The sequence below is a fragment of the Furipterus horrens genome, unplaced genomic scaffold (assembly GCF_987537825.1).
Source record: "Furipterus horrens unplaced genomic scaffold, mFurHor1.1.pri manual_scaffold_2, whole genome shotgun sequence".
Classification (NCBI taxonomy): domain Eukaryota; kingdom Metazoa; phylum Chordata; class Mammalia; order Chiroptera; family Furipteridae; genus Furipterus; species Furipterus horrens.
Genome location: NW_028327172.1, coordinates 217,524,826 through 217,548,268, shown reverse-complemented (window position 1 = coordinate 217,548,268; position 23,443 = coordinate 217,524,826). Strand labels below are relative to the sequence as shown.

Here is a 23,443-nt window from a genome sequence, read left to right as displayed (position 1 = left end):
TTAACCTCTCCCCTGTTCTCCCCACAAGTTGTACAGGACCGTCCATCATTGTTCCGCATTTACACAAGAGACAAGTTGAGAGAAAGAGAATGGGATGTCCCCACAGCAGGAGCACCCCAGTGAGGGAGGTTAGAGAGTCAAGTTAGAGATGAAGTTAGGGGCTCAGGTTAGAGACCAAGATAGAGAACCAGTCCAGGGACTAAGTTAGGAGCCACGTTCGGGGTCAGGATGCCAGAGGAAGGAAGGCTCAGCAGGGCTCGGGGCTGCACTTCAGCCACGCTCAGAGGCAGAGCAGGTGGAGCTGGATTTGACCAGGTTGGGGTTTTGCCTGGAAGAGAGGGACACATGGAGTCGAGGTGTGTGCAAGAGAGTGACTATGAGGCTTGAGTGGGAAATTTAAACTGGGGAAGAGAGGCCGGGCGGGGGGCAGTAGGGGCAGGTTTACCTATGGGGCCTACTGGGCCTGAAGGGCGTTTGGAGACCGATACCTGAGCAAACAAGCTAGTGAGAGCGGGATGCTTGAAGCCTGAACTGAGACTTCAGGGGCAGGTCTTTAAAGTGAATATGGCCCCTTGACCCTTCTGCTTCCCTCTGCTGCCAGGACTGCCGACCTCATCCTGTTTTATGTGACCGAGAAAGCATTCTTCTCTGCCGCTGTAGTGTGGAGCGGTTTCTGTGTATAAATCTGATCTTAGCACAACGGATTCAAGGACAGATCTTGGGGGCTGGGTTGCTGACTCAGTGTGATGGCAAATATATATTGCAAATCTACATTTTTTGTAAGCCTTTAAAATGAACGTTTTTCATTTTTAATTAAAATTACGTTTTAGTTCTACTTCTCTGTATTACAGTGAAGCGACATGGCCAAGTCTTCAGTGGTCAGAAGCCGTTTCCCATCATGTCCACACTCGGCAGCCCCCCTCTCCAATCAAGCAGGAGGCTGTGATCGCAGGAGCCCCCTCGTGCGCCTGCTGACGGCACCCCTCGCAGAGATAACCTCTGCTCTGGCTTCGACTGCCAAAAATCAGTTTTGCCTGTTTTTTACTTTCTGTAAATGGAATCCAGTAGTGTATGCCTTTTTTTGTCCGGCTACGTTCAGTTAACAGTACGTCCATCAGATTCACCAGCAACATTAGCTCGTTTCCCTTGATACACTATCCGGTTATAAGTGCAGTTTGTTTATCGATGTTGTGGTTGCGGGGCCTGGTCTTTGGGGCCATTCTGAATAACATTGCTATTAACATTGTTGTACCCAGCCTTGTCTGTAGCGCAGACGTATGTCATTGACACGAGTAGGTTAGCTGGTCGGGCTGTGCTGAAGTTCAGTGCTAGTAGCTAGGTTGACAAACGATGCTCCAGAGCAGTTCTGCCGGCTCTGGTCCCTCAAAATCCGCACCAGCCCTCGCTTCTGTCATTACGGTGAAGTTCACACTGGAAGATGTGGGGCTTCTTGTGGCTCCTTCTGGTTCTTTTTGTGCAAATTTTGAAGCAGTTTTTCATAGGCCCTTGACCGTTGGCATCTCCTATGTTGGGAAGTGCCTGTGGAAAGCTAGCTTTTTGTCTGTTTCTCCAGTGGGTCACCTGCCTTTTTCTTACTGATTTATAGGAGTCCTTTGTATATTCTGGGTGTGGATCCTTAGATATATGTATTGCAAGCATTTTCTCCCATTCAGTGGATTCTCTTTCCAACTTTAATTGTGTCTTTTGATGAATAGAAGTTCTTGGTTTTAATGATTTGATCTCTTTCTTGGTGAGTGCTTTTTATGATTGAAGAAATCTTTACTACCCCAAGGTCGTGAAGACATTCTCTTATGTTTTATTCTAGAAATGGAATTGTCCTACCTGTCACCTTTAGGCTTAAGATCACTTGGAACTGACGTTTGTTTGTTTTGTATATTGTGAGGCAGACATCAAAGATCACTTTCCCCAGATGGATGGAAAATAGATTCAGCACCATTTATTGAAAAGACCATTTTCCTTCCTATCCAGTAGGCAGAATAACGGCCCCCACAGATGTCTACATCCCATCCTAATTTCGGGACTTAGGAACATATTACCTTACACAGAAAAAAGAGCCTTTGCAGAGATGATTATATTAAGGGTTTTGAGATTACCCAGCCAGGTCAGTGTGATCAAGCATCCTTACACATAAAGGGAGGCAGAGGGAGGTTTGATGACAGCGGAGGAGGTCGGAGTGACGCAGCCTGTCAGGGACTCGAACAGAAGTTGCTGGCTGTGGAGATGGAGGAAGGGGCCCTGAGCCAAGGAATGCAAGCTGCCTTAGCTGCTGGGAAAGGCAAGAGCATGAATTCTATCCTGTAGCCTCGAGAAAGGTGTGTAGCTGTGGAGACACCTCACGGTAGGTTAATGACACCTGAGTCCCATTTCTGACCCACAGCACTTTAGGATGATACGTAGGTGTTGTTTTAAGCCACTCTGTGTGTGAGAATGTGTCACAGAAGCAAATAACTAATATACCCCCCCTGAATTACAGTGCCACTTCTTTTAGGTGTGGGACTGTTTGCTGCTTGGCCTTTTTGTTTATACTTGAGCTAATACCCAGTGGCTCTGATCGCTGTAACTTTATAACTTTTCTTGCTATGTGGTAGTAACGGACCTCCAGCTGCTACCACTGCTGCTGCTGCTGCTTCCTCTTCCTCTTCTTTCTTCCTCCTCCTCCGCTTCTTCTTCTTTCTTCTTCTTTCTTCCTCCTTCTCCTCCTCCTTTCTTCTTCTTCTCCTCGTTCTCCTTATTTCTTCTTCTTCTTAAGTTTGTAAGTTTTTGTTGTCCTTTGATGAATAGAAGTTCTTAATTTTAATACAGTCAAATTTGTCCATCTTTCCTGTGATAGCTAATGTTTTTACTTCTACTCTTCTTTTAGAGAAATCTTCCCTGAAAGAAGGCCAGAGGGGTATTCACTCATATCTTCTACAAAAAATGGAAATAACTTTCTTTTACTGTTTAAATCCGTTCCATCTAGAGTTTCCAGGAATGGTGGCATGTGGTGTGAGATACAGCCCAACTTCATTTTTTACCCTACAGGTAAGTTCCCAGGCTCCATAGTCAGGAATCTCCCCTTCCCCCCATCTGTGCACCTCTGTCCCGGACCAGTGTTCCATTGTCTGTGCCCCTGGGCCTGGACTCTGGCTTCTCTTTCCTTCTCTTTCATTGGTCACCGTTCTCGGGACCACGTACCCCACTCCTGGTCACACTCTGACTCAAGGCACAGTCGCCCTGAAGCTAAAGAGGTCCCTGCCTGAGCCCCCGGCAAGTCAGTGGATTCCCATGGCTTTCTTTTGGGGTGAAGTTTGCAAATGTGCAGTTTTTCTGACTGTGAAGACCACTGTCTCTTTCCTCACTGCCAGCCCTTCTGGTTTGACTCTGAAGTGCCCACGTGTGGTCTGCATCCCACTGGACGGAATCCTGTTTGGGAATCCCTGAACGTCTGGGATGTTTAAGTCACGTTTGTTTTGTTTTGTTTTGTCAAGTTTGGAAGATTGTTGGCCTTTATTTTGGCAAATAATCTTTTTCTGTTCCTTTCCTGCGTTTTTTCCTCAGGCTACATTACACACGTTAAATCCTTGAATCTGGTCTGTCTGGTGCCTGAGACTATTTCTTCAACATGTTCCTCTCTGTTCTTCAGGTTGGATAACCACTATTATTAGTTCATTGAAAATAGAAACGGGAATAAAAATAAAAATTAAAAAACAAAACAAAAAGTAAGTTCATTGACTCTTTTGTCACATTCGGTCTTCGAAACCCATCCAGTGACTTTTATCATTTATGTACTTTTCATTTCTAAAATTTTCATTTTGTTCTTTTTAACAACTTCCATTTTTGTGGTAAGAGTCATTTTTGTTTGCTCAGACTATTTTTCTTTAAATTTTTAAAGAAATTTTTCTTTTAAAAAATATTTACTTATTTTAAGAGAGGGGAAAAGAGGGAGAGAAATATCAATGTGTGGTTGCCTCTTGCATGCCCTCAACTGGGGACCTGGTGTGCAACCCAGCCTGTGCCCTGACCAGAATCGAACCAGCGACCCTTTGGTTTTCAGGCTGGCTCTCAGTCCACTGGGCCACACCAGCCAGGACTCTTTAATTACTGAATACCTTAAAATCACTGCTTTAAAGTCTGACACTGGGCTCAGCACTGGTTTCTGCTGATGGCTGTGTTCCTTGATGGTGGCCACACTTTCTTGTTTCCTTGTGTGCTGTGACTTTCTTGCATGTCGGTGATTGTTGTGGATGATGCATTCCAGAGTCTCTGCATTACGTCATCTTCCTCTGAAAGTGACAGAGTGTGCTTTCCACGGCCACATCACTAAAGGCTGCAGTTTGGCCTTCCTCCTCTTTGAGTTCCCACTGTGGGGAAGCCAGCCCTCGTGGAAGGAGGACATTCAAGCTGCCCACGGCGAGGCCCCCGTGGGGAAGGACGGAGGCTACCTGCCAGCGACCGGCACCTCCTGAGTAAGGCCTCTTGGTAGCCCCTCCACAGCCCCAGTCGAATCTTTTGGTGACGGCAGCCCTGGGTAACATCTTGTCTGCTGCCTCACAGGGGCCAGATCACTGCAGCTCACCCACTTTTGAAGTCTTTAAAAAAAAACTATATATATATATTTTTTTAATTTTATTTTTAGAGAGAGGGTAAGGGAGGGGGAAAGAAAGGGAGTGAAACATCAATGAGCAAGCGATACATGATCGATTGACTCTTGCATGCCCCCAACTGGGGACCTGGCCCACAACCCTGGCCTGTGCCCTGATGGGGAATTGAACCCCAGCCTTTGGTTTGCAGGCGGTCCCTCAATGCACTGAGCCACACCAGCCAGGGCCACTTTTGGATTCCTGACCAGAGAGAACTGTGTGGGCTGATCAAAGTTTTTCATTCTTGTGAATCATTACGTGATACCCAGCAAGAGAGGACAGGATGTGTCTAGAGGATGTTTGGGTCTCGGATGTGGCACCAGCCACCAGGACAGGGGTCCCGGCATCTCACCTGTATGCCAGGGACAGTCAGGGAGCCTGAATGAGGTCTCCACTCAGTCCTGGCCAAAGCTCCCAGGCCTCTGTTCTCCAGTGAATCCAGGGCCTCTCTGTAAGCCTCTGCCACCCAGTCTGTGAGCAAGGACAGCAGGCATCTTGGGTACCCCTCACACACTTGCCTCTCCTGCAGTGCCCTCCCCCACGGGTGCCTGCTGTGTTGCAGCACCTCAGCTCAGCCACACAGTGCGCCCTGGGTGGACCCCTCCTCCGCGGGCAATGAGAGACTGCCCACACAACAAGAGCTGGGGCCCTCAGGCGGCCTCAAGAATTTCTCTTCCCAGGGGTCACAGTCCTGCACTTCCTGTCCCCACCCCCTGAAAGCGCTGCCTCATCAGCTTTGTCCCTGTCCTTTTGCTTGCAGTGACAGGCAGATCTGGGACAAGCTTTTCTGTTCTAGTCCCCCCGTGAAGCCTCGATCACATTTGCTCTGTCCTTACATGTCTGTGGGAAAACTGGGAGCTCTGAGCAAGTCTGGCCTTTAGTTAATGGTAACGGACTACTGTCGGTTTCTAGCTTTGACAAAGCTGCTATGGGAAATCTGTTATGCAAATATAAAATTATTCCAATAAAAATAATAAGTACTCATCTGGCTTGGGGTAGGGTGAGCAGGGCGGGGGGCGGGGGAGGGCAAGCTCAGTGTCCTGTGTGACTGGCCGCCAGGCTGCTGGTCATGCCTGGACGCAGGTGGCAAAGCCTGTCCGCGGTCCCGAGCGTTCCCCGGGCTTATCAGTCTTAGTCTCTTATTTTCTAGTCTTTCTTCGATTCTGGGTTTTAATTTCCTGCAGTTTTCATAATTAGAAAAAGAAGTGCTACTTTAGCACAAAACAACGTTTCTTCAGCCAAAGCCCGAGCGCGTGGGCAGCGCTGGCGGCGGGCCCGGCCCTGGGTGGTCTTAGACCTCGTGCGGTCTCCGCGGAGGATGGGGGCGCGGGAGCCGCAGGAGACGTGCGGGCGGCGTGGCGGAGGTCGCCGGCGTCTTCTCGCCATTGCCCTCGGCCCTTCGCTTCCTTCCTTCGGAGGGACCCGGACGCTGCAAAATCCGCGCCGCCCGGGCGACGAGGCGGGAGGCAGGAGGGAGACCCGCGGGCCCGTGAGCGGGCTCCGGGAGGCGGGGCGAGGCCGGCTAGGGGGCGGGGCCCCGAGGCGCGTGCCCAATGAGGCGGCGGGCGGGACTGGGGGCGGGGCCCGCGGCCGGGGTCGGGGTGGGGTAGGTCTCTAACCGCGCCCAGGCGGCGAGCGCCTCTGTGCCAGCCTCCCACAGCCCCCTGCCCCGACCTCCCCTGCGCGCTCTGGAGGGAGCGCCGCTGGGCAGAGGCGGGCTCCGACCCGCAGCAGCCATTCCTTCCCGCAGCTACTGACCGCGTTCTACGGAGGCCTCACACTTGCCCAAGGTCGTAGCACGAGTGAGAGCGGTGTGGATTGAGTTGCGTCCCCGAGGAGACGTGTTCAGGTCCTAACTTCCTGCCTGCGAAGGCGACCTTGTTTGGAAACAGGGTCTTCGCAAACGATCAAGTTGAGTGCGGTCGTTAGGTGGGCTGTAATCCCATAACGGGTGACCTCAAAAGGGAAAACGGAGGCAGGTGAGCCCACAGGGAGAGGGCGGGCGAAGGTGGAACCTGGGACTCCAGTGGTGCTGACAGACAAGCCAAAGAACACCAGGGCCTGCCGGCCGCCAACAGGAGCTAGCACGACGCCAGGGGAGTCTCCCTGAGAGCCCTGGGGGCGGGCATGGCCTTGCGCCCACCCTGCTTTTAGGTGTCTGGCCTCCAGAACTGAGAGAACGACTGTGTGCCGTTTGGTGGCACTTTAGTGAAGGCCCCAGGGAATCAGCGCGGGGGAAGTGCTGGAAGCTTGGCAGTCCAGCTCCAGGCAGCACTGGAGATAATCAGGGGCTGTGAGTACCCTCCAGGGCCCTCAGCCAGCCTGGGAGTGGGAGGTCAAGGTAGGCCTATGGGTAAGTAGTAACCCAGCTAAGACCTGCATGGGCAGGGGAGATGAGATGTCCAGTTTAGTACCTGCCCAGGTGGGTGGGTGTGGCTATCCGAAGAGGGGCTGACGTCCAGTGAGGAGTCAGCATCACAGACCCAGAGCTCTGGGGAGAGGCTGGGATGCAGAGGCACAGCTGGATGTCCTCCCCATTCCCGCAAGTCCACCACGAGGCTGGCTGAGGAGTGGGATCTGTGGGAGTGGCACTGGGAGGCCCAGCTGGTGGGCACCATGGTCAGTATTGTGGTTAAAAAAGTTCCCGTGGCTGGGTGTCAAGAATGGACTGGAGGGGTAGAAAGTGGGGCAGGGGAGCCAGTGAGGAGAAAGCTGCCCCTTATTCCGAGGAGGAAGTTGAACTGAGGCCCTGGTAGAAGCAGTGGTCAGTGGTCGGGGCAGAGCAGTGGGAGGGAGGAAGAGAGCAGCATGTAGGAAGCAGAATCCTTGCGGGAGGAGGAGTCGTCCTAGGCTGGCTGGGGCACTATCTCCAGGAAGCAGCCTTTTGGGGGGAAGATGAGTCTACAGCAGCCCCCAGCACTGGACCCTGGTCCTGAGCTGTCCTGCAGGTGAAGCTGAGACTGATGACAGGCACCTCAGGCTCTTGGGGGCTCCCACAGGTCAGCTCCAAAGCAGGCAGAGTGAGGGTGGGGAGGCCCCTGCTCAGGCCTCTCAGCCAGGACCTGGGACGGGGGTTAGCAGGGTTTCAGTCTGCACGTCCATCTCCCTGCCCGACGTGGACCCCTACTCAACAGACGGATGGCCCATGTGATCCAAGGGGGCTTGCAGTACCGTGTGCTGGCTCCTGGGGGCTGTCCCAGTGCACTGCAGTGTTCTGGTGGCTGGGTGGGAGCTGAGGCAGAGCCTGGCCTAGGGAAAGGCCAGCTTCCAGCCTGGAGAATAGAGTGGTCAGGGCTGGGAAGGGACTGCTGGGGAGGTCTGGGGGTGGGAGGCCCCTGCCCCTGCTGGGCCTGGGCCCTGGACTGAAGGGGGCACCTCCTTTCCCTTCTCTCCTTGGAGCAGGGGCCACTGAGGGCACGGGAGGAGGGGCGGCTTGAGACTGCTGGTTTCCACTTGGAAGCCCTCTTTATTTGTCCAGGGTTGGAGAAAGGCTGGGGTCAGAGTGCATGCATCCCCATGGAAACAGCAAAGAGCCTGGCCCCTGGGGGACCCTGGCCCTGGTGGGGGGTGGGGAGGCCAAGCTGAGGCTCCAGGGCTCCTTTTGGCTCAGGAGCCTGGGCCTGGCCTTTGGCAGCGGCTCTTCCAGGGAGGTCCAGGCCCTGAGCTGCGGGGTCTGTGGCAAAAAGGGCAGGGGAGGCCGAGGTGGCCTCAGCAGGGCCATGGAGAAGACTTGGAGGGGATAGTGGACTGTGCCTCCTACAGCTGGATGCCCCAAGTGGGCAGTCAGTGGACGGTGGGCAGCCAGAGGTGGTGCGGTTAGGGCCTTGCAGGCAAGGGGACTCCCAGTTCTGCTTGACCCTGTGCTCCGTGGTTGCAGGGCTGGTTCCAGAGCCAGCAGGCAGGTCCGGGGTACCCTGATCCTAAATGCCTTGCTCAGCTCAGCCTCCGCCTGAGAGGCTGGCTGCAGGGGGAAGGGCTGGGGGAAGCAGGTGGGAGCCAAGATGGAGGGCTGCCGAACCCCAGCAGCCAGAGCAGGGTAGCCATTGCCCTCTGAAAGGCCTGTCTGTGGCTGCCACTTTATGTCAAAACTGGATTCTGCTCTGGCCAGGTAGCTCAGTTGGTTGGAGCATTGTCCAGATATGTCAAGGTTGCGGGTTTGATCCCTGGTCAGGGCTGATACAGGAATCAACCACTGACGCATAAATAAGTGGAACAACCAATCTGTTTTTCTCTCTCTCTCCCCCTTCCTTTCTCTGTTAAAAAACAAACAAACACAAAGACTGGATTCTTAGTCCCTCCATTGGCTGCAGTTGCCCGAGTATAGACCTTCTCTTCAGAATTGTGACAAGTCTCAAAGAGACCAAATAAGGTTGGACCCCAGCCACTGTCATCCTTGAGTGCCCTGCCTGGGGCCAGCTCTCCAAGAACAGGTGTTCCCTCAGCCCAACCTGCATGGGGGAAACTACCCAGGCCTCAGAAGTTCCCACCTGTGTGTGCACCAAACTAGTTGCCCTCGAAACAAGTGCCGGCCTTCGGAAGCCTCATAGGTGAGTGCACCTGTGATGGATGTGCACCTGCAGATAGGACCTCCTTGTTTGGGAATCTACCTTGCAGCTTCCTGCAGTCCACAGGGCAAGGCCCCTGGTGTGTGTAGGGCCGGGGGCTGTCCAGCTGGCCAGACTTGCCGAAAAGATCTCAGAACCTCTGAGAGACAGCCAGCTGGGTCCCGGGAGGCCCATGTTGGGCAGAAAAAGACCAGCTAGCTCCAAATTACTTTTCAAGAAAATCCAAACACACACTTGCATGTTTTGAATAAATTTACATGTTGATTGCACTATTCTAAATCAGATTTTTATTTTTTTTTTCCTGGAAGAGGAGCCTTTATTGCAAGTCTGTGAATAGTGTGGCGATTCATCTTGTACTGCAGGGATCTAAAAGGTGCTTGGGTGTCTGTAAGTTTTCAGGCCTGTGTTAGAGAGGGATCCAGAGGGCACCTATCCTCCCACAGCCAGAGGGAAATGGCAAAATGCAAATGTGAAGAGGCCCCCACCCACCTAGCCCCTTCCCAGGGGCTCCTGGCCCTGAGGGCACCTCCCTGCTTGCTCAGGATCCCCAGCGCCCTGCGAGGAGCAGCACACAGCAGGCCCTCACCACACCGTTCCCAGACAAAAGGGTGAACAATTCCGCAGTCCCTGGGACACCAAGGAGGGCGGGCCCTGTCCCAGCTCCCGCATGCCCCAGGGCGGGAAGCAGCTGAAGCGCGCAGGGAGCCAAGGTGGGGAGTCTGAGTGCCAATTTCCGCTCACTGAGGGTTTCCGACTGGAGTCCTGCACTGGCGCAACTGCCCGGGCCCTTGTACCCCACCCCCTCGGTCGCGGATGTGGCCGGTCCAGGGAAGGGTGGCTCTTTGCACCCGAGACGGATTCTGCGGGAGCTGGTGCTGGAGGCTGGGCGGGACGGCCCTTGAAGGGGAACCCGAGCGGCGACTCTCCGCGTCCACCGGGCCACGCTGCCGTCCTCACCCTGTCCGTTAGGATCTTCCCGTGCCGGGCTCTGACCAGAAGCCTCTGCCCCCCCACCCCCCAGCCACACTGGACTGGCACCTCCCCCCGGCCCCCCAGGCTCAGGGCTGGCCTGGGGCTGGTGCAGGGGGGCGGCTGAACCCTCGCCCTGCAGGTAATCCGCAGGAAGCCGGCAACACCACGGTGCCGGCCCGCCCCCGCGCCCCTCGGGCTGCCCGTGACCATCTCTGCCAAGTCCACACTGCAGGGTTCAGGAGCGCAGGCGTGGGGGCTCTGCACCTCCTCTGCGGCCGCGGGGGCCCCGCCACGCTCCCGGCTAGGCTTCCGCGTGCAGGGGGCCTGGAACCGGGCCGCCGCCACCCCGGCTGGGGCGGGAGCTCCAGTGCCCGCGCCCTCTTCCTGCCCCGACGGCCCTCTGTGCCTCCCGCGCGGGGCGCGTGCGAGCGCAGGGCGCGGGGCGGGAGGGCGCGCCGGGCCCTCGTCCGGGGCCGCAGCCGGCCGCGCTGGGCGGGCTCGCGGGCAGCGATTGGTCGCGCGGCCGTGACGTCAGCACGCCCGCTCGTCCCAGCCTCATCCTCCGACTCGGAGCTTTCGGTTCAGCCGCCGCCTGACGCGCGCCTGGCCGAGGAGCGGGAGCGGGCCGCGCGTCCGCGCTGGTCTGAGGCGGCTCGCGGGGTCCCGCGGTCCCGGCCGCGCCCCCCCCGGCCTCCCGGCCCCCCAGCCCCGTCCGGCCCCGGCCCGCGGCCGCCGCCCCGCCCCACTCGCGCAGCGCCGATTTGAACGGCCCGGCCGCAGCCCGCGAGCGCGGCAGCCAATCAGCGGCGCGCACTTTCCCGCGGCTTCTGCGGCGGCGGCCGCCCGGCGGCGGCGGCGGCGGGCGGGAGCGCGGGGGCGGGGTCGGCGCCGCGCGCGGAGAACCTCGGCCTGGCAGCGCTGCGCCCGCCGCCGCCCCCTCCCCGCCCTCGGCCCTCCTTCTCCGCGGCCCCGGCCCCCGCCCCGCAGCCGCCGGAGCCGAGAGCTGCCGCCGCCGCCGGAGGATGCGACGCACCACAGGTCACTGGGGCGGCCGCGGGCCTGAGAGCGGGGCGCGGGGCCGGGGGGCTGGGGGGCCGGGGGCGCGGCCGCGACGCTGCCAGGCGGCGGCGGTAACGGGGCGGCGGGCGGGCGCGGCCATGTTGGGCCTCCGCGGCGGCTGCACCTGTGCCGGCCTCCGGGCCGGGCGGCCTTTGTTCGCCGCGGCGCCGAGCCGGCCGGGCCGGCCTTTGTGAGGCGCGGGCCGGGCCCGGCCGGGCGGTGGGAGGGGCGCGCCGGGCGGCGGGGAGGCGCTTTTTGTCTGCAGCGGGCCCCCGGGAAGCACAGGCGGGCGCCGGCCGTTGGTCAGCGCGGGCGCCCGGGAGCCGGACCGGGCCCTGGCAGGTGGAGGCGGAGGTCGGGCTTGGGGGACCCCGCCGGGCTGCGGGCGCGCGCCGCTCCCGGCCCCGCCTCGGTGCCCCTGGTGCCCCCGCTCCTCGGGGCCCTGAGGCCTCAGGACGCGCAGAGACGCGACCCCGGTCCGCGCGCTGGAGTGACCCCCCTCGCCGGGAGGGCGGTTTAAAATCTGGGCAATTAACACCCGCTGGTCTTGACTTGGGGTGGAAGGGACGCGCGCGGGCCCGGCGCAACCTTCGCGCTTGCTCCCGGCGTCCTGGACGCCAACGGCCCTGGGGTTACCGCGCGCGCCGACACTGGGCATCGCGCGGCCGGTGCCGTTCAGGCAGCTACCGGAGTCCGGGGCGCGGAGCGGGGCCGGGCCGCCGGCCGTGGCTCGGCGGTGACAGCCGCGGGCCGGGAAGGAGCTCCGCGGCGAGCCGCGCGCTCCTCCCTCGCCGACCGACTCCGACGCTGGCGTTAGCGCCCCACGGCGGTGAGCCTGAGTCTGTTTCCTGTGTTTGTAAACGAGGAGGCACAGGAGCCATCCCGTGGATGCGCTGGGACCTGGACTCTCGTTCTCCAGAGTGATTTCTGTGTCCCCGCTCCGTACTTAGACGCGGGCAGGGCGACAATGTCGAAACCCGCGGCTCCAAACAAAGAGCGGCCGGCCCCCGGGTCCGGGCTGCGCCGCGGCGGGAGGCGCGCAGGACTCACGCCCCAGGCACGCCGGCTTTGAGTCATTTCCTCTCCTCCTCCTGCATCTTCTCCGGCGCCCAGCAGCCTTGGGCTGGGGCCAGGGCCGCCCGCCGCCCGCGTGTGAGCGTGGGCGGGCTCTGCCGGCGCCGAAGCCCCCCGCCCGCGGCACTCCCGCCTGCCCCGGGCGGCGAGCGGCCGGCGTGAAGCGGCCAGAGAGGGCACGGCACCGGGCGGCGGCCGTTGGTCCTGCGTGCGCGCGCGCCACACTCACGGTAAGGGGTACACCGCCAGGTCTCGGGGTTCGCGGAGGCACACGGGGAGACGCAAGCTCAGCGAGCGCCAGGTGTTTGTGCAGCTGAGTGGCGGGGCTGGTAGAGCCCTGCCTGCCCGCGTGTGCGTGGGCGGAGAGGGCGGCGTGGGCCCAGCTGCCCGCGTGCAGTCCCGCGCTGTACGGGTCCCTCGGGCGGCGGAGTGTGAACGGAGATCCGTCAGTTACTTCCCCTTCCGGACCAGTGCTTCGGTGTGAGACGCGTGGAAGGGGCCGGACTTAGGTTTCCTGGAGGTGCTGGCGAGGTGAAGGCACTAGTGAAACGCGTGCAGTGTGAGATACAGGCGCGTTGTCACCAAGCACGTGGGATAGGAGGCGCTAAAATGATGCCGAGCTTCGTGACCCCCTTTTAGTTTCCTGCCATTTTTAACCTGGACAAATACTCCTTCCAAGGAAATGCTTTAATCAGCAGGAACCGAAGGTACAGGCTCTGTGCTCCCGCCTTGGCTGTACTGGGTTGTGGATCTTTTGCCCGGTGGACCGCTTGGCCACACGTATGCAGTTTGCGTAAGCACCGTGGTCACTGGAGCCTCATGCTCTCCTTTTGCTGGGTTACAGGAAAGGTGTCCTTCCGCACCCCATATTGGGTGCTCTGAGCTGACCCTGGGCCTTGGTTAGGCCGTGCCTGGCTGTGGAGCACAGCGCACCCAGCCTTGCAGTGGCCGCCAGTGGCCTCTGCCTGCGTAGGCCACGTGCTTGTAGGGAGGAGGACTGTCAGCACAGTGGCCAGCACCCCCCCCTGGGGGGGCTAAGTGCACATGGAACCCACCCGCACAGGACAGGCAGCCTGTTTGCAGGCCGCGCCGGGCCTGTGAGCCGTGTTGCAGCAGGAGGGAGCCTCCGGAAGGAGCTGAGTCTGGAGAGTGAGGAGCTGGCCCGAGGTCACCTGACTAAGGCCGCCAGGCAGGCCCCCCCCCATCCTTTTCTCTCACAGCTAGCTCAAACGTTCTGTTAAAGCTAGCTACAAGACGTGTCGGGACAGCAGCAGAACCCAGCTGTAACTGTCTCCCAGGTGAAGCGAACAGTGACGTTCCCGCTGTCCCTCTCAGGATCGCCGGGCGAGGCAAGCAGTACAAAGTCGACAAGACACAGAAGACGTGACGTGGCCATTCTAGAGGCTCAGACTCATACTTCACAGGCTGTCTTGACATGACATGTTCACTTCCTTTTCACGAAGGTTTATTTATAGCACGCACTTCGGGGAGAAGTCCGAGGCGGGCCACCCCAGGGGCTCCTTCCTCAGCCTTTGCGTTGGTCAGTTAGCTGCGACGTGGCCTGGAAGGAGCAGATGGATCCAGTGATACTTGGTTTGCGCGTTAGGAAAAATCAGCACAGGCTGCAAACTAGTCTTGTTTTTGAGTCTGCCTCCCATGAAGCAAACGGCCAACAGTGTTTTCAGAGCATCTTAATTTCTGTGATAACGTAATAGATCCAGCCGAGCGCGCGGGGCAGAAAGGGCGAAGTGCTGGCCGAGCGGCGTGCTGCCTCGGGCGCGGGTGCGCGGGGTCTGATCCTGCTGGGGGGCTGGGGCCTCTGGTTTTGTGTCCAGGGTTGTCATTGAAAGAGTTGGTGACGTAACTGCAGTTTGTTCCGTTGTTAAATGGTACGTGTGTGTCGGCAGTGTTCTCATGTTCCGATTCATTTTTCACGTGTGTTTTCGCCGGTCTCTTCCGGAGGCCATCCAGTCAGAAGGCGTGTTTCCGACTTCAGCTCGACTGCCCCCAGCCAGCACTACCTGGTCTTTCTAAAGTGCACGTGTGATCATGTGAGGTCCACTGTTCAGGGACCCCCGTTGCCCTTTGGGGTTCAAGATCAGTCTCTCGCTGCCTTTCTTGCTTGGCTCCCTCCCGGCCTCTAGCCAGTGGCTGGCTCCCAGGCTTTTCCCTCAGGCTTCTGCGCAGGCCGCCTGCCCCTCCCCCACCTCTGTGCACACAGTGAAGGGCCTGCTGTTTCTGCTAATTCCTTCTCAGTCGCTCTTAGCTTGGACACCCCTGCTGGAGAGCTGCCCTGATTCCCTGTCAGCTTTGGGGGACACTGGAGGGGTGTGCTCAGCCCTTTGTGTCTCGCCCATCCTTGGCACTGTCCAGGTCACTGTGGCCTCAGGCTGTGGCCCTTGGTCCCACCTGGAGCTCTCTGGACACCTGCACATCCCGTGCCTTGGCATCCCTGCCCACCGTGCTACCCCGGCACGCACCCTCTGCCTGCCACTTTCCCGCAGCACTGTCCTTTGCCCTTTGTGTGTGTGACTTATTTGTCCCTCTGCCTGACTGCGTTGAGGTGTCTGTAAGGGTGCGAGTTTTCTGCTTTTGACTTTGCTCATAAGCGTGTGCAGAGCGGGTGACATGTACGAGGTCCAGTGTATAATGTGTCCTGGAAGGGGTGCATGGGACAGGGGTGGCATGAGCATGTTGCCCTGGTGTGAGGTTGGAAAGGTGTCACCTCACCATGGGCTGGTGACAGGTTGGAGGGAGGCTCCTGGACCAGTAATAGAGCAGGGTGGCCTTCCCAAGCCCAGGAGCTGGGCGTAGGAGGCGCCGGCCAGTGCAAGGGAGGGGTCATCTTGGGGCTCAGAATGGGGAGAGTGCGCCCGGGGATCCTGGGGCTCGTAGTTCACAGGATGGGGGACAGGGTGCTGCACCCAGCTTCTCACCTACTCCTTCCCGTTCTTCCCACAGAGCAGCTCTGATCTCAGCTCCCGGCCGAGTGCGGCCCCGGGCTTTGCTGCTCACTCAGAAGAGGAAGCTCCAGGTCTCGAGCGTGGTGTGTGGTCCCTGCGTGCTTTCCTGGCGCCTTTGCTGGCGAGTCCTTGGCGCGGCTCTGAGATTTCATTGTTGTGCTGCTGCCGTTAGGTGAGGGGCCGCGCTCTGGTCCTCGTCTGCATGTGCAGCGCTGCTTCCCGAGGCGTCCCATCCGTGGGGCGTTGTGTGCTCCCACCACCTGGCCTTGCTTCTTTGGGCGTGCCGGGCCAGGTGGCCGCACGTGTGCCCCTCTGGCCTCCCCCTCTAGGTGGGGAGGGTTTTAAGTTGAGCACCCCCGACTTGCCCTCTGGGCTTTGGGCAGTCCCCAGAGGCACTCAGTGAACAAGTGGAGACAGCTTTTGAGTCTTCTGCTTTCTTAAAGGTTTCTATTTTGTAAATATGTGCATTCCTAGGTTTTTTAAATGAAAATGCACGTTAGGTAAAAAAAGCTCCTGTGTTGCCTTCCCCAGAAGGCTCGCAGAAGGATGTGGTCTGTGTGGAGCTGCTTCTTAAGCGTCTTTGAGCTGCAAATCTTCTTTCGCTGGGCTCATTGAGCCCTCCCGGCAGGAGACCGGACCCCACTGACTGGAAGTCAGAGCCCCGCTCCCTGGGCTGTAAGTGATTAGAGCGCCTGCAGGGCCTGGCCCCAGTCCGTGCTCTGGGGACTGGAGCAGGAGCTGGCCTGCCCTGGAATGGGAGGCGGGCCGTGACATTGTGCTTAGCGGGGCGGTGGACTCGCGTCTGTCCCTGTGTCCTCACTGGCTGTCGGCTGAGTGCCAGCGATGAGCCAGGACCCGTGTCCCTGGACTTCACAGCCCTCACCGTGGGGCAAAGACAGGCAAGGGCCAGTGGCCCAAGTATCACAGTTTTGAAAACCTTGGGAAATAGTCTTGCCAAAAAATTGAACCTGAATCTTGATTGCCAGCAACCAGCGTATGCGAAATGCAGGGGAGAGACGGGTGAGCTCGTCCTTGCAGCACTGCCGCCAGCAGGGCTCAGAGCTCAGCCCGGCACCGAGGAAGGAGAGGAGCTGCGGGGTGGCGGGTGCGCCTGCTGGCTGCGCTCTGCAGGGTTTTTAAAAAAATATTTTTTTGAATTTACTCATATTTAGAGAGAGGGGAGGGAGAGAAACATCAACTGGTTGCCTCTCACACGCCCCCAACTAGGGACCTGGGCCGCAACCCAGGCCTGTGCCCTGACTGGGCATCGAACCAGCGACCCTTTGTTTCGCAGGCCGGCGCTCGCCCACTGAGCCACACCTGCCAGGGCTCTGCAGGGTTTATTGGCACCCAGGCCGGGCCAGTGGGAGCCGTGGCTAAACACCACCTCGTTATTGGGCTCAGTTAGAAATCGGACCCCTCAGTAGGTTTGCTCTTAAGGAATTGTGGCTCTTTGTGGCTGCCATGGTGGGTGTGTGGTGTGTAAGGAAAGAGCGTGTCCCTCTGAGAGGTGCAGGCAGGTCCTTACTGATGACAGAGCACACCGCCCGGGGCCTGCGCTGCACGTCTGTGGGGGGGGCGGGGAGCAGGCGGCTGGGCTGGGAGAGCGGCAGCGAGCGCGTGTGCGGGGGTGGGGGTGTGCGTGCGGGAGGCGGGGCCACCGCCGCGGAAGGCGCCTTTCCCGGCCCCCCGCGGAGCTGGGGGTGAGTGGGGCCGAGTCAGGAGTGGGCTCGGGGACCGGCCAGTCTGTGGTTGCTGTGCGCTGGGGCAGGCCCGGCCTCCCCAGTGTCCCTGTTTTGGGTAGGATTGCCCCCTGGATGTGCGGTGTGGCCACATGACTTGCTTTGGACACTGGAGAGGAACCTATTGCTTTGCATTGGGTGGGCAGCGGTCAGCGGCCCGAGCTCTCTTCCTCTGTCTAACTGTGGGGGCGCACACCGCACTCTGAGCGAGACACCCCTCTGAGCTGAGCAGGGAGTGAGGGACCACTGTGGGGCTTGGTTCTGCACCGGGGCCTGGTGCGGCGGTTCTCACGGCCTGTCCCCCGGGGCTGCTCGGGGTCGCAGACTCTCAGGCCCCGCAGTCGGGGTCGCACGGAGCCCTTCACCTGGCCCTGATGCCTGCTGGTCCCCGAGAAAGACGCTGGTGGGGGGGGGTGTGGTGGCGGCGAGAGGAGACGGCTGAGGCTGGAGTGACCAGGAAGCCTGCTGTCTGGGATGCGAGAGATGGGGGGGGGGTGTCAGTGGGTTTTCTCCTCTGTCCACACCCCCCTTCGGCAACCCTCTGCTTATTCTTAGTATCTCCAGGTCTGTTTCTGTTTTGTGCAGCCATTTGTCTTGTTTTTCCTGGATGCCACTTGTAAGTGGAATCCTGTGGGTGTTTGTCTCTCTGTGTCTCACCCATGTCACTCAGCATGCTGCTCTCTGGGCCCAGTCATGATTTACAGCTGGCAGACTTCCGTTCTTTTTCATTGCTGAGTAGTGTTCCACCGTCTGCGTGCCCACCTTTCTGTCCAGTTGTCCATCAGAGGGCACTCGGTGTTTCCGTGTCTTGGCAGTTGTAGATAATGCTGTAGTGAACACAGGGTTCTGTGTATCTTTTTGAATTGGTATCCTGGGATTTTCCGCATGTATTCCCAGAAGCGGGATCCTTGGATCAAAAGGCAGATTCGTTTTTAATTTTTTGAGGAAGCTCTGCCCTGCTGTCCGCAGCGGCTGCCCCGGTCTGCGCTCCTGCAGCAGTGCGCGCGTCCCCCTTCTCTGTCCGCACCTCGCCGGCGCGGGCCCGTTGGTTTTTTGGTCGTGTCCATCGTGCCTGTGTGAGGTGACATCTCGTGGTTTCCATTTGCATCTCTGAGGAGCAGTGACGCTGAGCACATTTTTCTATGTCTGTTGGCCATCTGCGTGTCCTCTTTGGAGAAGTCTGCTCAGGTCTCCTAGTTTTCTAAGGGTTCTGTTTCTGTTTGGAATGCCGGTTGTGTGGGTGTTCCGTCAGCGTAACCTTCGTATTTCCTCCTTTTCTCTCCTGTGTTCTTCCTTCCTTCCCACTGCCTCCTTCCTGCTTTCCTTCCCCTCCGCCTCCCTCCTTTCTGCAAGATGGTGGAATCCCAGCAGTCGGGGAACGGTGTTAAGAGTGCTGGCACTTTTTGGTTATTTTGGGAATATTTTTACATTTTTGTAATGTTCCTTTAAAAACCTGAAGAGAAACTTGAATTAGATCCTCTACTCCTGTGCCCCAGAATTAGAGCATGGTGTGACAGTCCCCTCGCTGCCCCTCCCTGGCTTCAGGGGTGTAGCTGGAGGTGGGCAGCAGGCCTGACGAGGGTGCTCTGTCCTCAGAAGGTGGGTTCAGGGGTGTCTCTTGTTCCCTGCATCGTGGTTCTTGTCGCTCATAGCAAGTTTTCCTGGACGCCTGGTCACGCCCAGTGGGAGGCCCCGGAGCCGAGGGAAGGTCAGGACCTTTGTGTGTCAGCAGGCGCTGTCCCCTGGGCTCTGCAGGTCCCTCACCGCTGGCCTGGAAGCACCTAGCTGCTCTGCCTGCTGCTCTTGAGTGCGTCTCCGGCTGGACCCCAGGCCCCAAGCCCGTCTTTGCGGCAGGCACCCCTGCTGTTGCCGGGGGCCGTTGTCATGCTCAGAGTGTGTGTCAGAGGAGAAAGGGGCTGTCTCCCAGGTGTGTGAGCAAGTGGGGGCATAGGGTTAACACCTTCCCCTTCAGGGAGAGTGGGGATTCAGAAGTTGGGGTCAGGTTCACTAACATAAAAGTCACTGTTTAAACCACTTTACAGGGTATAATTCAGTGGTTTTTAGTCTTACTCTCAGTGTGACACAATCGCCACCACTAACTCCTGAGTCTCCCCATCACCCGGGAAGAAGCGCGGGCCTGTGAGCGTGCCCCCCCACGCGCCGCACGCCCAGCCCCTGGCGGCCGCCATCGTGCCTGCCGTCTGTGGTGCCCACGGAGCCCCGTGGCGCTGGCCTCCTGAGCGACGACTGCGCGCCTGCCTGCGGCTGTGCAGTGCTGCGTGGGGGACGCGCGGCTCCCGAGCCTACCCGCCTGTCGGCTGCGGGACATGTGGGTCGGTCGCTTTCCGGGTGACCTTGCTGTGGGTGTGCTTGGCGCGGGTTCTCGTGGGAGCAGGTGTTTTCAGCTCTCCTGGGTCGACACCTGGGAATAGAACTGCTGGGTGAACTGGCAACTGTGCAGAGCTTTTTTTTTTTTTTTTAATTTTATTTATTTTCAGAGAGAGGGGAAGGGAGGGAGAAAGAGAAGGAGAGAAACATCAGTGTGTGGTTGCCTCTTGCACGCCCCCAACTGGGGACCCAGCCTGCAACCCAGGCCTGTGCCCTGACAGGGAATCGAACTGGCGACCTTTCGCTTTGTGGGATGATGCCCAACCCACTGAGCCACTCCAGTCAGGGCTCTGTTGAGCTCTCTGAGGAGCCGGCACACTTTTCCACAGTGGCCGTGCCTGCCTACGTCCCCCAGCGGTGCATGAGGGATCCAGAGATCGGACATGTCACACTGAGACTGTGGAGAGGAAGCCAGTAATGGGACGAGGGCGATGTCAGCGTGCGTGTCACCGGGCGGTGGGCTGGAGCTGCGAGGGGCCGTGCAGGCGGTTGGCCAGAGGCTGAGGGTGACTCTGGCCTGTGGCTCTGAGCGGCTTTAAAGCTCACACAAAGCAGAACGCGAAGCGGGCCAGTCCTACAGGCCTTCCTGCCGCAGGCACGTTCCTGTAGGAGAAGCCACGTGTTAATGTGAGGAAGTTCTAACCGCTGAAGTCAGGCCTTTCAGAGACTCTCCTCCTAGAGCCGCACCGTGGTCCGTGCCGGGCCTGTTCCAGACACACGTGGCGGCTCCGTCGTCCTCCGTGGGCTTCTTTGCTGGCACAGTGCAGATCTCTGTCATCCGCATTCAGTGGAGGTGCGGTCGGTGTGAGGTGGCAGAAGGTGGGACTAGAGGGGTGTCCGTGGGTGTCCCAGTAGCTTCCGTCCTCTGTCCCTGAAGGAGTGCTCGGGGCTTGTCCCGCTCCTGACCCGGCCCTGGGGAGGTCCTGGAGGCCTTCCTGCCGGCCCCTTGCCGAGACCTCCCGGCTCACTGCCTGCTCTGTCTGCATCCCAGTGTGAGCAGAGTGGCTGCAGCCGGACACCGAGCCCCGTCCACGACGGTCGCTCCTCCTGCCCCCTCCTTCCCTGCACCTTTCTCCTGCCTCAGATCTCGCTCTCTGCCCTCGAGAACGTCAGCTCTGCAGGAATGAGGAATGTGCTTTGTTGACGGTTCTGTGTCCAGATGCGGGAGCAGGCCTGGTGCCAGTGACGAGTGTGCGTTGCTAGTTGTCCCCTCTGCTGAGAGAGACGCTGCCCCTCCCTATGCAGGGAGACCCGCCTGGGTTTCTGTGGCCCTGTGTGGGCTGCCCAGCCTCCCAGCCACAGGAGTGACCAGCCCGTGGTGTCCCGCCCCCGGGGGAGGCCCGAGGCCTCTGAGCCATGCCCTTCTGTCTGACGCCCGACCAGCGTCCCCCTTTTTACACTGACTGTGGTACGTTTGTCACCTTAGCTGCTTTACAGGAAAAGTATTTATGAACCAGAGACGTCGTTACTGTCTCGAGGTGGACTCGGTTCCTCCTCGCCAGCTCCCCCACGCCGGCATCCCGCCTCGTCACCCTGCTTGTGTCTTTGGTCAGGTGGCTGATGCTCCTGGAGACGCCTTTCCTGCCATCTTAGCTGAGGTTTCCGGGAGGAGCATTGATAAATGTGAGATGGAAGCCTCACCTTTTTAGCACAACCACGGTTCCCTCCCTTCCGCGTCCTGCTCTGCCCTCTGGGCTTGTATTCTTGCTGCAGAGCCTTTTCCAGTGCCTTCTGTGAGAGACGCTGGAAGCCCCGAGCCTGCACCTTCGTTTGAGCAGTGATTTAGGGGGATTATTCTCCCTTCGCCCTGTAAAGCGGCACTCCCCACCCTTTTTGGCACCGGGGACAGTTTTTCCATGGAGTGGGGTGGGAGTGGGGGTGGGGAGACAGGAGGCGGAGCTCAGGCGGTCCTGTGAGCAGTGTCCAGGCACCGGAAGGAGGGAGGTCGGGGACCCCCGCCTTGGAGGGCTGGCCCCCCTGCCGTCTGTTGGGGCGAGGGAGGCAGCGCTCCCGCGTCTGCTGCTGGAGCCGCGCAGCTGGGTCAGGCGTTCAGGTTCCCTTTGTACCCTCCTGGCCTGTGGTTTCCATATGACGTGTCTAGTGTTCGTTTGTTTTTGTTTCGTTCAGAATCCTGGGTGCTCTTTGATTTATCTCATCCCCTCTCCCTGCTCCTTTAATCCCAACACTGATTTCCTTTTGCCCTGGAAGTGTCCATTATTACCCTTTGAAAGGGGCCCTGCTCCACCCATGTGGTCCCTCCTGGAACTGCATCGGAACGTAAGCCCGCTGAGGGCAGAGGGTTCTTGGGACGTTGATCCCAGAGCGCTCCACGTGACCGTTGTTAGGTGGCCAGCTCAGCGGCAGCAAGCGCACTCACGCCGTGGAGCAGCGGCCCCCGTGCCCCCAGGCCGTCTCCATCTGTCCCCAGAGCCCCCTCTTGCTGCGCACCCCGCCCCCATTTGCTTCTGTCTCTGAGTGACCACGTGGGGGCGTCATGCGGGTGGGGTCCCCGGTGTCTCTCCTCTGTGGCTGCCTCCGCACTGAGCGTGATGTTGCAAGCGTCACCCTGTCGTAGCAGGTGCCGGCCCCTCCCTCCTGGGGACCGAGTCACGGCTCCATGTGTGGGGGGCCGCACGTTGGTCGTCTCTGCGTTTGGCAGTTACGAATAAAGCTGCTGCAGACCTCCCCGCGCAGGTTTCTGTGTGTGGACATGCTTTTAACTCACTTGGGTATTTACTGGGGATGTAATTGCTGGATCGTATGGTAAGTGTATGTTTAGTTTTGTAAGAAACCAAACCGCCTTCCACAGTGACTGCACTGCCCCGGCCGGGGGGCTCTGTGGGTAGAGCGTCGTCCTTGGTACTCCAAGGTTGTGGGTTCACTCCCCGGGCAGGACACTCACAGGACTCACCCAGTGATGCGTAGATAAGTGGAGTAACAAACCGATGTCCACCTGTCTGTCTGTCTCTCCATCCCCCTTCCTTCCTCTCCCCCTCCTCCTTTCTATCCCTCCCCCCTAAAATCAATAAAATCAAATAAAATTAAATTAAATTAAAAAAAAAAACAAAAAAAAAACCAAGTCCCTGCACTGTTTCCCACCCCCACCATCCGTGAGTGAGGCTCCTGCTGCCCCACGTCCTGGCAGCGCTGGCTGGGGGCGCGTCCCGGGTTCCGGCCACTCTGACCGGTATGTGGTGCTGTCTCGCTGTTGTTTAAGTTTGCATTTTCCCAATGACATAGGAGGTGGAGCATCTTTTTTAAAAGGATTTTATTTATGTTTTTTTAGAGAGAGGGGAATGGAGGGAAAAAGAGAGGGAGAGAAACATTGATGTGTGGTTGCCTCTCACACACCCCCAATTGGGGACCTGGCCTGCAACCCAGGCCTGTGCCCTGACTGGGAATCGAACCGGGGACCGTTCGGTTCACAGGCCGGCGCTCAGTCCATGGAGTCACACCAGCCAGGGCAGCATCATTTCTTTTAAAAAATATTTTTATTTTATTGATTTGAGAGAGAGAGAAACATTGATTTTTTTTAAAAAGGTCTTATTTATTTTTAGAGAGAGTGGAAGGGAGGGAGAAAGCGGGAGAGAAACATTGATAGACTGCTTCTCATGCACTCCCAACTGGGGACCTGGTCTGCAACCCCAGCCTGTGCCCTGCTTGGGAGCCAAAGTGGTGACCCTTTGGTTCACAGGCCGGCGCTCAGTCCACTGACCACACCAGCCAGGGCGAGAAATGTCAATTTGTTGCTCCACTTATTTATGAATTTATTGTTTTACAAGTATTCCTTCACTTATCGTGGGTATTATGTTCTAGACCCCCCACGAAGTAGGAACCTTACATTTATTCTACACTCTTAAACCTACGTAACTTTAACAACATACGTGTACAGTACTGCAAAATCCTGCGATATAGCGAAAAATCTGCGATAAAAAATTGAATATAAAATTTAAAAAAATCCTGCAATACAGTGAGGCCGCGGTAAGTGAACTGCGATCAGTGAAGGACTGCTGGGTTCTGGTATGTGCCCTGACCAGGAA

At 58.3% G+C, this 23,443-nt stretch overlaps 1 protein-coding gene across 1 annotated transcript in view; it reads left to right on the top strand.

Annotated features, from left to right (window-relative positions):
* Positions 1-11,179: 11,179 nt before the first annotated feature.
* Positions 11,180-23,443, top strand: part of NSD2 (nuclear receptor binding SET domain protein 2) — a 51,425-nt gene continuing 39,161 nt past the window's right edge. Inside the window, exon 1 of the mRNA XM_090267168.1 lies at positions 11,180-11,215. The gene's annotated coding sequence lies outside the window, so the exon portion shown is untranslated. The remainder of the gene's footprint in view (positions 11,216-23,443) is intronic.